The 15,784-nt window shown below is 45.7% G+C and overlaps 1 long non-coding RNA gene and 1 pseudogene across 2 annotated transcripts; both read right to left on the bottom strand.

Moving 5' to 3' along the window:
• Positions 1-350: 350 nt before the first annotated feature.
• On the bottom strand, positions 351-11,803 carry LOC110310985 (uncharacterized). 2 transcript variants are annotated; one of them, XR_002379884.2, is made up of 5 exons: positions 11,487-11,803; positions 9,777-10,258; positions 8,801-9,022; positions 8,556-8,664; positions 351-3,368 (listed from the first exon to the last, which is right to left on the bottom strand). It is a non-coding gene; the product is annotated as an uncharacterized LOC110310985 (long non-coding RNA). The 2 variants fall into 2 exon arrangements; XR_002379883.3 differs by lacking the exon at positions 8,801-9,022 and having other exon boundaries at positions 352-3,368.
• Positions 11,804-13,491: 1,688 nt separating this feature from the next.
• LOC110311076 (peptidyl-prolyl cis-trans isomerase H pseudogene) lies at positions 13,492-14,099 on the bottom strand (annotated as a pseudogene).
• Between the last annotated feature and the right edge of the window lie 1,685 nt (positions 14,100-15,784).

Below are 15,784 nucleotides of genomic sequence, written 5' to 3'. Positions count from 1 at the left end.
CCAGTCTACTAGATATGGCTGACAGAGCAGCTAAGATTCAGGCAACCACACAAGCAGATTTGCATGAACCATCACCAGGGCTGATCTTCTACTTCAGGCCCTCTAAGTTCCCTTGGTGGCCATCAAAGATGTCAGCAATTGGGGGAGGGGGGGTCTTTTGCTCATGCAGATACCAATCACAAATGGCAGCGTGTAGCTTTCTTCTTGTTAGCAGCTCTGAACTGCTGCTTCAGATTAAGAACAAGCAGAGAGAAATACTCAATGGCTAGCCAAACAGTTAAAACAAAAAAAAAAAAAAAAAAAAAAAAAAAAAAAAAAGCAAAGCAAAACAAAAAGCTAACCTGGTAAAGACCACGAGAGAAAAAAAGATGAGAACAGAGCCCCTTTCTTTCCCAGGGGACCTTCAGTGTTGATGCCTGTGCCCTATAAAGTCCACAGCTCAAAGGATGAGACTCTGGGTATTTTGATTTGCATCCTAAATGTGAGGGGGGAAAATGGCAGTCAATACTCAACATACTCTTGACAAAGCAGGTTAAGAATCAGCTTTTGACATTCAGACTGTCCCTACCAGGGATTATACAAAAAGCTCAGCCCAGCTACTGAGATGTAGGACTTCTTCAGATGCTGTGACTACCCTAAGCTTCAGTTTCCTCATCTGTGAAATGGGGACAGTTATTCCTACTTCTAGGGAACTGGCAATACTCAAAAGTTGAGACATAAGCATGCTGCCTGGCAAAAGACGGGCACTCAGTAAGTGGGCTAACTGGAAAGGAGCGATGTTCTTGTATATGACAACATGCAAACAAAAGGCTTTAGTTCAATGCCACCAACTATGGGAAGCACTTCCCTGTCCCCTAAGTCAACATGAAGCATCAGGTACCTTCAGAGCTGTGTTTTGTTAAGTCTGCTTCACTCTCTAACCTACCAGGTAGTCTCTGTCAGTACTTGGCCTGGAGTTGTACACAGAGAATCTCCAGTCTGTTGACTTGTCTCTGTTGGTAACAAAAAGCAGGAAAGCGTGCTGTCTGGCAACACAGGGTGAGCATGGGAGCAACTAGCCCGTAAAGCAACAAGAGGCAGACAAGCCACTCAAGGAAGGTCTGGCAGATGAACAGTTACTCAGCAAGTGAGGTCCTTAGCTTTTTGCTAAGTAGCAAGGAAAATATTCAAAAGCAACATTATAGTATAAACCAGGAAGAAATGAGCTGTGAAGAATGACCAAAGGAGGTCTTTTTCTGATGACTACTTGTAGTGATAGTGTACTCACATTTTATATCTGCTTCCAAATCTTGACAGTACACACATTCAACACAGGAGGCAGCAATAAAAGCATTTAACCCAGCTATGGGAGGTTTTGAGGAAATCAAATAGCTCAGAGCTTTCAGAAAGCACAGAGTCCTCAGAACAAAAATCTGAAAATGGAAGTCTTCTGCATGAAGGCCTCTTTCAGCAGCGTGGCCAGTCACACTCACTCTACTTGTAGGTAGAAGCAGAACAGTGCTCTGTACAGTGTACAAACAGGAAAAGCCGGCCAGCTTGAGAGACCAAGGAAGAGCAGGTCTAATGTACCTCCACCGGAGAGGCTGCAGATTGAACACTGAAGTGGCTCCATGCTAATGGACACTCTGAAGGTTAATCACAGGCTGAACACTGGCATAGTACTTGCCACAGCTGTGCTTCTCACATGCATCCTAAAGACCCATCAACTGTTAGAGACTTACATGGAAAGTCCTATAATTGGTGTTCCCACTAGAATTCAGCTGCCCCTTACTCCCAAGAAACTCTTGTCACCAAACAAAACTGTCTAGAAGCAGGAAAGCAATGGTGAGGAGGACAAAGTACTCAAGTCTGGGTGGTTGTGGTCTCTGAGCCTAAGCATATCTGTCAGCATTCACTTTCACCACATCCTAGGGATTTAACACATCACATCAGAGACTTAAGCTGGACTGTATTGCTCTTCATCTTTCCTTTTATTTCAATGCCTTTCCTGTGGACAGACTAGTGTAAGAGGCTGAGTAGACAGACTTTAGGAATGTTTAATTCATGCAGCTTTGTGCCTGTAACTTAAGACTCAAAACCCAATGCAACAGAAAGTATTCTCATTTTCTTATAAGGCCCATTTAGACCTTTTCTCTGAGGTGCCTCATATGCTTCAGGATGCTGGGGCCAGATCTAGGTTAGAAGGTTGCACAGCACAGCGCTCACCACTGACAAAATGAACACAGGCATGTGGTGAATGAGGAAGGCAGCTACACTCATAGCTATGCCATCAATGTAGATGTATGTTTGGGATCCAAAACAGCGAGTACTGGGGTGCACATCTCTCACCTACATCTATCCAGTGAGAGGCAGAGTAGACACAGGGAGAATGATGTGCCATGGAGAAGCACAGGGACTGGACCTGAACATGGAGAACGTAGGCTCTGAAAACTCTTGCTCCCACATTTGAAACCTAGGGAGGAAAGAAAAATGACAGGGCATGTGTGGTGAACAGGGGAAGATGGGAACAAACCTGTTATGTGCCCATTTTAACCTAGAATGAGGAAAACTAGGAGAAGTCCTAGAAGAGCTTCGTTAGAACACATCTCAGTGTGGAGCAAGTGTCCAAATGGTCCAGCAGTTTGGAGAAGCACCTGGGCCTTTTCAGAGTTTTTCATACCACATTCACAACATAGCCATGGAAGACTTGAGCAGGGCGGGCAGGGTGGGCTCGATGCTCTCAGCTCCAAATGGGTCTGGCACTGTCTTGCTCTTCTGGTGCCACAGCCAGCGCTGGCCAGACCCAGCACTCTAGAAATCCATCTGGGCTGATGCAGCACCGCCCAGGCCGCATGTCTTCTGCACCCAGAACAGTGCTTGGTAGACCTCTTCATGAAGCCTTCTCATCCCTGCTGCCTGACTGACCTTGACATCTTGGTGGCTGAAGGTCCTTGGGAGACCAGAACAGTGAGACAGTGTGCCTACATCAGGAGGGACCCAGAGAGCAATCTACTTCCTTTTCCATCTGAAAGCTGGAGCAGAGCATCAAAGCTCCTGATGGCTCCTGCCCAGCCCTGCCTGGCTGTAGGCTAGGCAGTAGCAGACCGGCAAGTGTGGCTCACTTATGTCCTGGCCCTACCTACCTTTCTGCACACTGCACACATCACCTGCCAGCCACTCTGTGTGTGAACTGAATGCTGGAAAGGAGGGTGCAGAAGGCACGTCAGTCTGTAGTTCTGGCTTCCTGGTCCTGTAGCTTACATTTGCCTGAAGAGCTTGTACTTTGTTACAGAGGTCTAAGTGTCTCATCCTCCTTCTAGTAGCAGTTGGCACTGTCATCCCAGCTATGAAAGTAACTGTCTCTTAACTTCATGGGGTCATTGACGTACCTGTAGGAACAGGAAGGAACAGTGATGGTGGGATGTTTATTGTTGCTACTGTCAAGGTCTTCTGTTTCTGGCTATGGTGCACATGCCTCTCCAGTCATGTGCTGAGGATAAACACATGCACATGAAATGGGCAATAAACAGGATCAGATAGGAGGCGTCATTTCCAAGGTCTTCAACCCAACCTAGGTCTTTGAAATAACTCTTCAACCCAACCCATCTTCTCCTTTGGGCTGAAAGGAAGCGGGAGTGCTTTCCATGTGAATGAAACTCCACTGGTCTGGAACTGGAGCACTACACAGAAGACTGGATCTCCAGAGCAGTGCTTCTCAACCTTCCTAATGCTGCCAACCTTTAATACAGTTCCTCATAATGGGGTGACCCCAAACTATACAATTATTTTGTTGTTACAATAAAATTACAGTTATGAGTTGCAAAGTAGTTATCTGATATGTGAACCTGTGGGGATCACAGCCCACAGGTTGAGAACCGCTGCTCACATGTACCCCAAACTGACTTGGTAGGCACAGGGATAAGCTACTGTATGCCGAGCCCTTAAGAATGGAGGACGCTTATTTAACATGACCTGGACTATATGGACAATACAGATCTTCCTCTCTTCAAGTCATAGACTGCATTTTTTTTTCTAGTATTGTTACAGATTCTCCCAGGAGCTTCTGGCTGCCAATCTCTTCTCAGGTCAGCATGTTAACTATGAATGATATAAATGGCAATCACTGACTTCCTGGAGTTGGATACAAAGCTACAGACCACTAATCACTGGACCTTTCTCTAGTCTCTTGCAGTATGATCTAAAAGTATACCTTAAGAGAGGGTGAACCTGGGGCTGGTGAGATGGCTCAGTGGGTAAGAGCACCCGACTGCTCTTCCAGACGTCCAGAGTTCAAATCCCAGCAACCACATGGTGGCTCACAACCATCCGTAACGAGATCTGGCGCCCTCTTCTGGAGTGTCTGAGGACAGCTACAGTGTACTTACATATAATAAATAAATAAATCTTTAAAAAAAAAAAAAAGAGAGAGTGAACCTTTGGTTTGTTTTCCTCTTTGTTAGATAAGCATCATTAAACAAAGCATTACTCAGAGAACATCACTCGATGCCAGCACTCCATCCTATTTGACGAGAAAAAGACTCCCCAAGAAGTTGCAGCATGGTTTGCCAGGATAGGTCAGAGACAAGAACTGTGATATCAGTGTCAGGACAGTTTGTGATGGAAAGACAGCCCAGAGAGAAGTGTCTCCATTTGAGGAGAGAGGCAGAGCCAGTCCCACAGCTTAGAGTTTAGGCAAGGAAGGGTGATGCGAGAATGCAGAGGTCCTAAATAACTTTACTCAGAGAGTAAAGCAGACAGAGAGCAAGGCAAAACCAGGCTCTATATTATGAAGGGTCTCAGGACCAGAAGGGCAGAGAGCCAAAGACAGACACGAGACCATACCAAAACTGGAAGGACTGGGTCAGGAACCGTGGTGGGAGTGCTAAGAACAAATACATTCTTTTCTGGCCAAACCCCACAACAAATAGAGTGGGATGAGCCCAATGCCTGTCCCAAATAGGGGATTTCACAAGAAGCATGATGGAAAGGAGAATAGCTAAATATGACTGTCTTCTCTGGCAAGGACACTAACATGTCTGTTACACAAGTCTCTTTTACCCAAGAAAGAAAATATGGTATTTGAAGCATCTCTGGCTTTTAGGTAGAAACTCACCAAATTCTCCTTTTTAGGTTAGTGTATCAGCACCTAAGCCTTGGCTCTAACTGAAAAACAAGAGACTAGAAACCAGAAGAGACTAGAAACCAGAACCACTAATAAATAGGACATAAAATCAAAGCAGGGTTATATAGGTCTGAGTGCCTGCTAATTGTCACATGCATCAGGAATTTATCTTTAAGGCCCCAGGAAAGGACCAACTGTTTGGCAAATTTACAAGTTACTGAGCAAGTACTTTACAGGGGTCAGAACTATGGGGCAGAGGGCAGGTGAGAGTTCCTGTCCCTGATCACAAGGCTTACAAACTGGTTCAAAAAGCTGCCTTGTGCCCAGAAACCCACAGACCTGCTCTGAAGGAGGCAAAAGTCTAAGAGAGCTTGGGAGGCCCTTGAAGGGTACAGAGGAGGCTCTAACACTATTCTGAGTTCTAGTATAGAAGTGTACAAGTTTAACATCACTCTAAGAAAATTCTCCATTTGTATAAGCTAAGATCTTATTCTGGAATGTAGGAGGCATCAGATACCTTTCAACTGCCCTAGAGAAAATACACCTGCATAGGTGCTCTGAGCAGTCCACACATGGGGTCTTCCCTACTCCTCATTCACTCACAAGGGACTCTCTGCTCTGGTAACCTATGGGGGATCCCCAGTCACTCACAGACAACGCTCTACACCAGCCAGTCTGCCCAGGCATCAGTCTCATGCCAGGACCCAGCAGCTCTCCCCACCACTGACCTTCACCCAGCATGGGCTTTGATTTCTGGGCCCTTCTTCTCCATGAGCTTTTCCTTCATGTTGGCCCTCACCCTGCACCTTCCTCCCCTCTGAACGCACCCCTGCAGTTCCTGTCAAAGCCCCTAACAGCACATTGCCCTGCTGTCTGTCACATCCCCCACCAAAAGCCATTTGGACTCCATGGGGCTCAGAAAGACAGTCGTTCTCATTATTCTGAATGCACTACTACAATAATGCATCATTTCCAGTCTGGAAAGAATGGAACTCACTACGAGCACCATGCAAGGATATGTCCCCCTTGCTTAATAGAAACAGCAGCACTCTTCCATAATTCACAATATGCAAGTTCTAATGGCTGATGAATAATTTGGAAGCAGTAAAAGCACTCTGTGGCACAGATATGCTGCCTTTCAGAGTGTGTCTGCTTCACCTCTGGTGCCAAAGCACCTCCCTCAACCCTGCTATGTCACTGTGGTCATCAAGGGAACTGTGGGATTCTGTCCCTAGACAACCCACAGCTCACCATCCACACGGCACCAAAATCTCTCTGCTCTACGCCATTTACCCCCAGGTTTCAAACTGAAATGGGTCCCTGGCACAGCGGCCTTTGTGGCTGACCCTTCTGATTGAGCCAAGGAAGAGAGAGGTTTCTGGAGGCTCCAAGGCATATATAAAGGTTGACCCTGAACACAGACAGTATCATGTTATAGGGCCTGCACAGGTCAGTCCAGTGCTTATTCCCTTTTATCTCCGATGTCAACAAGGGTTGAAAGCTTCTACCACATTGTCCTTGCCACTATGACAGTCTGCTCAAGCATGTAGACCAAGTGACTATTCATCAAACCCACTGAAACTGTGAGCCAAAACAAATGCCTCTCCTTAAACTGACTTTGTTAGAGATTTGGTCCACAGCAATGACAAAAATAAACACACATTTTTCATCCAACAAATTCACCTTTTGAAAATCTACCTAAAACAGATACTTTTACAATCACTGAAATACCAAAACACCAATTTCTAGATGAGAGGATAAGAAAAGGGGGATTTGACTCAAAAGGACATTTTGACTTGTGCCACATAAAACATGTGGTGTGACAACAAATACTTGATGGTAACCACATATCATGAACATTATCACAGGAAGGAAACTGGACAAATAAATTTGCCCCAGCAACCAAGTCTGTCAACATTTTAAAAAGAGACAAGGGCATGCAACATATTCCAAACATTCTGGGACCATAGTCTCGGATAAAATAGGATGACTGATATTCTTAAACAAGAAAGAATATACAAAACTGTGCCTCTTTCTTGATAATTATCTATTATCATGCCTTTACAGACTACTAAAAAACAAAACACAAGACAAAACAGCCAGGTTTGGCCTCACACACCTTTGTCCCAGCACCAGGAAGGCAGCTGGACTACATATTGAATTCCAGAACAGATAGGGCTATGCAGAAAGACTATGTCTGGGGAAAAAAGAAAGAAAAAGAATAAGAAACAACAAAAATGCTCCCAAGATTATGTGACCAAAGTTTTAGTTATTAAAAAGAAAATTATGCTGTAATTATTGCTCGCTTCTATGCTGCTATGTAAAAAGTCTCATCTCTATTGGTTTTTTCATACAGGGATAAATGCTACTTTATGGTAGTCACACTGTGACAATGTTCCTTAAGTTAACAACAACGACAAGAAATCATTGCCACAGTTCTTTTCCAGATGAGGAGCAGGGACACAGGCCAGCTGCTGGAGGAAGTGGCACCAACAGAGGCCCGAGTCCCTGAGATGACCTGCAGAAGGTGCCCTGACAAGGCCCAGGCAGCTGGGCACATCCTGCTGGGCCTCTGGTCTGACTCTGACCCTCTGCCTAGTCATTATTTCTCTTCACTTCACTTCAGAGGCCTTTTTCCTCCCTCCCACCATGAGTGGGAGTGTGTACTTTAATTTCTTAGAAGGCCTGGGAGGAAAAGGAACTGTTGCTTTGAGACCTCCCATCTGACTTTGTCTTCAACACCAGAGCTTGATTTTTCCACAAGATCTCCACAGAAGAGGGAAGAAAGGCCTTCCTATACAAACATGTGACATCACCAGCAAAAGCTGGACCAACTCATCCGCTCAGGCTTTGCCCTGCTAGTGCCAGTGGGAATGGGAGCTGGAGGAGGATGCTGGGTACCACATCTGGATGAGGAGGACTCCACCCTTCATGTGAATTCTCAACCTTGTGTGTGCACAGGAAAGGAAGCCCCTTCTCTCTCGAGTGTGTACTTTAATTTCTTAGAAGGCCTGGGAGGAAAAGGAACTGTTGCTTTGAGATCTCCCATCTGACTTTGTCTTCAACACCAGAGCTTGATTTTTTCCACAAGATCTCCACAGAGGCCCGAGAAGAAAATGGCTCATTTCCTTGGGTTATTAGCTAATAAAAGATTTTTTAAGATTTGCCTTTTTTTGAAGATATATGTATATGTGTGCACATATGGGTATGTATTCAGGTGCCCATGGAAGCCAAAAAAACAGGCACTGGATGCTCCTGGGGATTGTGGTACACATGGTTGTGTATTGCCTGGTGTAAGTCCTGAAACTTATCTTAGGTCTTCATGAAGAGCACTATGCACTGTTAATCAAAGCCATGTTTCCAGCCCCAATGATAATGATGCAAGAGCTAAATCCTCCTGGACTGCAATTAATCTGTCACTTTACTTGCTGTCAAAAGTCAGGGAAAGACTTACAGGTAAAACTTTAGTGACCACCATGTGACTCCAAGCAACTGATGAAAAGAAATATCCTGTAGGTTATATTTGCCCAGCTCTGACTTTTGGCACTGCAGTCAAAACACACCTGGAAGAAAAATGTTACATATTGGTAATAATTAAATTCTATTAGCAGGTCCTATTATATTATACAGCACAGTACACACTTAGCTTAGCAGTTGTCTAATACCCACACTTTAAATTCTGATAATTGGGAAGCAAACCTATTTGTTTGGTACTGTGGCAGCAGGGCTAAGTTAGGTGTAGCCTTCCTCCCATTCTCTGCCTGTTTTCCCCTGTGCCACCATGCTGGAACAGGCTGTTGTCATTCACCAATGACTTTCTGATTCCAGGCATCACTGTTGCCATCTCCAAGATGCCTCTCTCTCTGAACAGGCAAGTCAAGCTTCCACAGCAGGTACGACTAGTTAACAAGCAGGCGATGGCTGATAAAACAGCAGTAAAAAGGAATTATAAACTGTATTATCTGCATCTCTAAAGAGCAGGGTGCACTGTTTCTCTAGACTAGCAATCTGGAGAATGCTACCAGCTAATTCCCTGCACAAGCCCTAACTTGTGGTGAAGGACAAATACAAGTAGATCCTTCCTGAGGGTGCAGACAAGTGACTGTATCTCTGGAGCTATTCTGACAGCAGCTGACCTCTGAAGGAGTTCCCCATTTCATCTCTTGGCTAAGTTTTGCTAGAATCTTCTAGGCAGCTGACACAGAGAAATTAGGCATGGACTCTGCCAGCCTGTGGGACTTTGGTAAATATCACAAATTGGATGGAATCTGCTGCCTTTAACAAAGCTTTGACATCTCTGTTAGGGTGCCAGAAAATACTGCATGGTTTATATGCCACATAGTTGAGGGCATTCTGCCTGACCTCAAGAACACAGACATCCAATAATAGATGTTAGATGATCACAGGATGGCCACGGCCAGTGTCACCTCCCTTCTTCCTCACAATGGGATGCATCCTGATATAGTTTAAGGAGCTTAGCTATTACATACAGTGTCTGAGATCTTTTACACAGACACTGTCAACTCTTAAAGGAGTTTTTTTTTTTTCTTTCTTTTGTCTGAAATAATGTCTCACTCTGTAACTCAGGCCAACCTGAAACTTATTTCTCCCAAACTAGCCTTGAACTTCCTCCTGCCTCCCCCTTCCAAGTGCAGAGATGATAGGTGTGACTCACCATCCATTCTTAGGGAAAGACTTAAAGATGAGGTGTGCAAGCCATCTTCAAAGGTAAGTGGCCCAGCTTCCTTTGTGGTAGTAGCAGTGCTTTTTTGTCCTGCTGCTTTCAACGAGCTGAAGAAAGTGATTTAAGCAGGGCCTCTCAACAGAAGCAGAACCAAGAGAATGAGAGGATGTTTCACTGTTACGGACCCAGAGATCCCAGTCTTGGTCCTGATCAGATATCTGGGAAGGAGTCTTGAAAGGGAGTTAATTGTGGTCATTTTTCATCACTGGTACCCCATTCCATGTGTTAATTACTAGGGAATTAATGGGTCATGGTGGGTCCTCCATCAGGTAGCCCTAGAGTCCAGGCACTTTTAGGATGCATTATGTTGTGTTTACTTAAAACCAATGAATCATGTCTTCCTTTTGTGTGTAAATGTCATGTCTTCTTGTAGAGCTAAATATTGACAGTCATATCCTATGCCAGGCATTCTGCTGCAAAACAATAAAGCAACATGAAAAAAAGTGTTATCTAAGATTTTAGAACCTTAATTTTCATTTTTTAATGTATGAGTTTTTTACCTGCATATATGTCTGGGCACCCTATATGTGCTTGGTGCCTATGGAGACCAGAAGAAGGTTTGGGATCCCCTACAACTGGAGTTATAGATGGTTGTGAGCAAACCACCTAATACACCTAAAATTAAAAATTTTAAAATTGTAATATAAACTCTGGTCAGGTACTTGCTTAGCATGTTTGAGGCTGTGGCTTTGCACTGATGGGGGCTTACTCATGAGGCCTAGGGAGAGTTATCAATATAATTACTGTATTAGCAATACTCTTGTATATGTAATGTGCAGTGAAGAGAACTTAGGTCTGTAAGCTATATCCTACGCTACTTGCCTCTAAACCTTCAGTAAGAAACCTAACACATAAATAAATGCTGACCAGGATGGTACCCAGCGGGTACACTGTCCCTTACAATGCACTGGGCAGTGGCTGTAGCTCACAGGACAGACCCTTGGGTATGATTCTTCTCTGCACTGACCATTTGCCCAATCATCCTCCACCTTTTGTGCAATTTCTGCCTCTCTTTTACCAAGATAGTCAAGTGACCAGTAAAATGTGGAAAAAAAGACAACATACAATTTTCAAGATTAGGTTATAAAAGGCACCATGGTAAACTGGGCAGTGGTGGCACTCAGAGCCAGGCAGATCGCTGTGGGTTCCAGGACCAGCCTGGTCTATACAGTGAGCTCCGGGACAGCTAGGGTTACACAGACAAAAATGTCTTAAATAAATAAATAAATAAATAAGGGGAGGCATGGAAACAGCGTGGTGGCACACACCCAAAATCCCAGCACTAGAGAGGCTGCGGCTGGAAGATTGGTAGTTTAAGGCCAGGTTGGTCTACATTGTGAGACACTACCTTAAAAAAACAAAAACCTGCAGGTCACTTCTAAATAATCATGATTCGAGGACCCTCCGAGAGTCCTGTGGAGAAAGTGACAAGGGTGCGGCACTAGCTCAACAGCTAGAGAGGGTTTGGTGGCGTCTCCCCGGGAAAAGTTAACAGCACCTCATTTAACTGGCGCGCCTGGTCGCGTCCCCCTGGGGGACAAGAACCACAGCCTAAAGCGCGATTTCACCGAAGTCTCTACAACTCGGCGGGACCCGTGAGGGTACTGGACGTGTACGGAGCACAAATGAGGGGCTACTCACGGGCGAGGGCGAGCAGTCCTCCAAGTCACTCAGAACCCGCGTGGGCGAATACGACCGTTGACCAACCGGGCGCCTTCTCCTCCTCCTCCCACGTCCATTGCCGGGTTCCGGGCTCGCCAGGCGGCCTCTATGTGGTTGCTAAGCACGAAGCGCAGGCGGTAGAAGATGGCCAGGATGTCCTGATTGCCAAGGTTCCCCATGGCCACCTGACGATCCAGAGGCATGGCGCCCGGACCGAGCAGGACCTCCCGAGAGAAACTGTTACCGCCGCCGCCTCAGAGACCAACTGCCGTGGGCGCGCGCCCGCAGCGCGTGGAAGTAAGCTCCGCCCCCAAACGCCCCGCCCACCAGCCCCGCCCACACCCAGCGCCCCAGCCACTCTTCTTCTGCCTCTCGCGCAGGCCGCTCTGGCCCCGCCCCTCAAGCCCCGCCCCCTCCTCGTCGCCCACGTGCGTCTCGTTCTGTTCCCGCCCTCACTGCCCTCACGTGCGCAGATGCCAAGTGCTCAGGTGTGCCTGCGCCTCTACTGAAAGCGGCGGGGTGGCCAAAGCAGGACTTTACCCTCACGCTGTATTGTCACTGGTCCTGTTTTATTCACAGCTAAAGCCAAACCCTGAATCTGTGGTAGAAAATTATTATTATTATTGTTATTATTTTTTGTAGAAAATGTTGTTTTTGGTTACTGGAGAGACCGCTCGCTCAGTAATTAAGAGCGCTGAGTGTTCTTCAAGAGGACCCAAAGTTGGATTGTCAGCATTGACAACCTCAGTTGGAGGAGGACTTCACACCCTCTTCTGGCCTCCACACACAGGCAATAGGCACTATAGGCTTATGGTACAGATATACATAAATACAGGCAAAGCGCAGTAACAGAAAATAAAAATCATATATACATATACATACACACACACATATATATATACAGAGAGAGAGAGAGAGAGAGAGAGAGAGAGAGAGAGAGAGAGAGAGAGATGGGGGTCGTATGTAATCCAGTTTAGCATCGAACTCATGTAGCTGAGGATGAAGCTGACTTTCTGATCCTTCTGCCTCCATAAACCGAGTGTTGGAAGGACAGACATGCATCACCACCGTGTTTCTGCTCGGATGGAAGGGTAGGTATCCTGGGACTTGGAAGCCCAGGAATCACAGCTACTCCTGAGCAGTGGGGCGGGGCTTCTCTGGAATGTGGCTGATGTGTCCAATGAGATATTAACTATGAATATCTGTGTATATGCTTGTGGTCATCTGAGAGTCCTGGAGCTGGTGGCCCTCTGGAAGAGCCTTAGACTATCTTAAGTAATGAGCCGTCTTTCCAGCACCCCACGAGCTTAGCTAGCACCTGGACTCCACCCCAAGCTTACAGGACACCAGTAGCTGGAAGGCTGAAACTCCAAGCAGGTGCCTCTTTTAGAAGGGTGTGGGGTAGCTGGAGAACCTGGCCTCAGGTAGGGTGCAGCTGTAGAAGAAGAGGTTTGAGAGTCAAGTTCAGCTGGCTGCTTGCCAGCTCCCTGGCTTTCAGCATTTTCTTCTCCAGAGGTGCCCTTTGTGCCTCTGCTCTGTTTTGTTAACTTTTCTTTTTTCTTTCCTTTCCTTTCCTTTCCTTTCCTTTCCTTTCCTTTCCTTTCCTTTCCTTTCCTTTCCTTTCCTTTCCTTTCCTTTCCTTTCTTTCTTTTCTCTTTCCTTCTTTCTTTCTTTCTTTCTTTCTTTCTTTCTTTCTTTCTTTCTTTTTCTTTCTTCCCAAGACAGGGTTTCTCTGTGTAGCCCTGGCTGTCCTGGAACTCACTTTGTAGACCAGGCTGTCCTGGAACTCAGAAATTCGCCTGCCTCTGCCTCCTGAGTGCTGGGATTAAAGGTGTGCGCTACAACGCCTGGCCTTTTTTTTTTTTTTGCATTAAAAAAAATTCCTTTATTTACAGTCCAAAATTTAAACAGGATTATTGGTTCTCATCTGTGATACTTCCAGGTCCTGGATCGTATACTGTATACTGGATCGTATACTGGAAGCAAACACAGAGGCCAGTCCAGCTTGTCAGACTCGAGGGAGAATGTCACACCAAAACAGCAGAGGACCTGGTTCCGTCTTGTCTAGATTACATTTCCCCACACTGTGAAAACACCACTGGCAGTTTGGGCTTATTGTTGGGGTCTGTGGGAACATTCTCGATCTTCCTCATCACTAGAAGTCTGTCAATGATTTTTCCAAACACTACATGCTTTCCATCTAGCCAATCACACTTAGAACAAATGATAAAGTACTGGGACCACTGTTTGCCATGAGCAGGCCTGGAACAGAGTGTCTAAGTTTAAAATTTTCATCCGCAAATGGACTCCGGTAAATACTAGCGACTCCAGTGCCATCGTCATTAACAAAATCTCCACCCTGAATCATGAAATCCTTTCTGACCCTGTGGAAGGTGCTTCCTTTGTATCCTATCGGAACGCCATCTTTTCTGAACTCTCCGGTTCAGAACTGCCTAAAGTTCTCTGCCGTCTTAGGCACCACGTCTGCAAAGAGCTCCATCTTCACGCGACCAACTTCCTGGCCGCCAATGCTGTCATCGAAGAAGACCACTGGATTGACTGGACTTGAATTTGCCACTGCCATGGCTTTTACCCAGAAGTAGAAGCCCCACACCTGGCTTTTTATTTTTATTTTTTTAAAAGATTTATTTATTATATGTAAGTACACTGTAGCTGTCTTCAGACACTCCAGAATAGGGCACCAGATCTCATTGTGGATGGTTGTGAACCACCATGTGGTTGCTGGGATTTCAACTCAGGATCTTCAGAAGAGCAGTCAGTGCTCTTAACCGCTGAGCCATCTCTCCAGTCTCCTTGTTGACTTTTCTAGAAACACATTTTATTCTCTCTTTACCGTAGGTAGGGCACCACTGACAACTGTGACAACTAGACACAACCACAGTTCCACTCAAATCTAGTCGACCAAACCAATGACTTTAATTAGGGTCATTTTTCCAGGCACTGGTGGTTTTTGGGGGGAGTGGGAGTGGGATGAATGAGCAATTATGGGTAGCACTGAAGAAAAGCTCCCACCCCCAGTAATCACTAGCTACTCTAGCCTCTGGAAGGGACAGGGCTTAATGGGCCTGGAAAAGTCAGAGGTGTCTGATAGGCTACTCTGTTGGCCACACATGGGGTTGGTTGTGCACAACCTCATGGGATTGCTGAGTCCCCTTTCCCCTTCACAAGTGACTTAGACAAGCAATGGTTCTGTGTCACACCCAAAAACAGAGTTTGGCAACACATACAAAGGTTTAGTGCTGGAGAGCAATTTCCAACAAAGTCCTCCAAAGGCCTTCCAGAAATGTAAGACTCACTCAGTCTGTCCAGTGATTCAGTCTTGGAGGACTTGGGGCAGTAGCAGAGAATGTGTATTTATAAGCCAGGGCTAGACTTTGTCCAGCTGCCATCAGAAGGAAAGCTAAATGTGCCTAGACAGTCACAGACTGGATCCAAGCGAGGACGGGAACAGTCTCTGTGCCTTGCCTCTGGAAGCCACCACCAGTGACTGGCATTGAAAGAGAACACATTAGCTTACATCTGGTGTAAGCCCACTGAATCAGCAGCAGCCTCATCTCATTCTGTCATCCTCTGGACTCTCAGGCTCTGCACACTTAAGACACTAAAAAAATTAGTGATTTTCCAGGCAGTGGTGGTGCGTGCCTTTAATCCCACCACTTGGGAGGTAGAGGCAGGCAGATCTCTGAGTTTGAGGACAGCCTGGTCTACAGGGTGAGTTCCAGGACAGCCAGGACTACACAGAGAAACCCCGTTTCTTTAAAAAAAAAAAAAAAAAAAAGTAAATTTAGTGATAGGTCGCTGGATTGTAAAAAATGGTAGATGTTAACACCATTACCTCTTAATGAAATATAGAATAGTTTCATTACTATAATATTTGTAATTTGAGGTAAAAATTGGCAGAAGCATTGATACAAAATCCTGAACACATGGTAGCTTAAGCTATCACAACTCTCCACCTTATCCCCTTAGGCAGGGCCTGTCACTTGAGCCCAGAGCCCACCAATATGGCTACTCTAGCTAGCCAGCTTGTTCCAGGGATCTGCTGTCCTCATCTTCTGAGTACTGAGGCTACAGGCAGGCTGCGATGCCCATCCAGCATTCATGTAAGTACCAGGGATCTGAACTCAGGTCTTCATGCCTGCATAGCAAATGCTTTATCCACAGAACCATCTTCTAAGGCTCCCAAATTTTTGTACTAATGAGCCTATATAGCAGATGTATTTATTATCCTCAAATACTAGAATATTTTGTTATTG

The sequence above is a fragment of the Mus caroli genome, unplaced genomic scaffold (assembly GCF_978045245.1).
Source record: "Mus caroli unplaced genomic scaffold, Mus_caroli_1 scaffold_16, whole genome shotgun sequence".
Classification (NCBI taxonomy): Eukaryota; Metazoa; Chordata; class Mammalia; order Rodentia; family Muridae; genus Mus; species Mus caroli.
The sequence above is the reverse complement of the archived record's forward strand: the minus strand, read 5'-3'. Positions and strand labels throughout refer to the sequence as shown.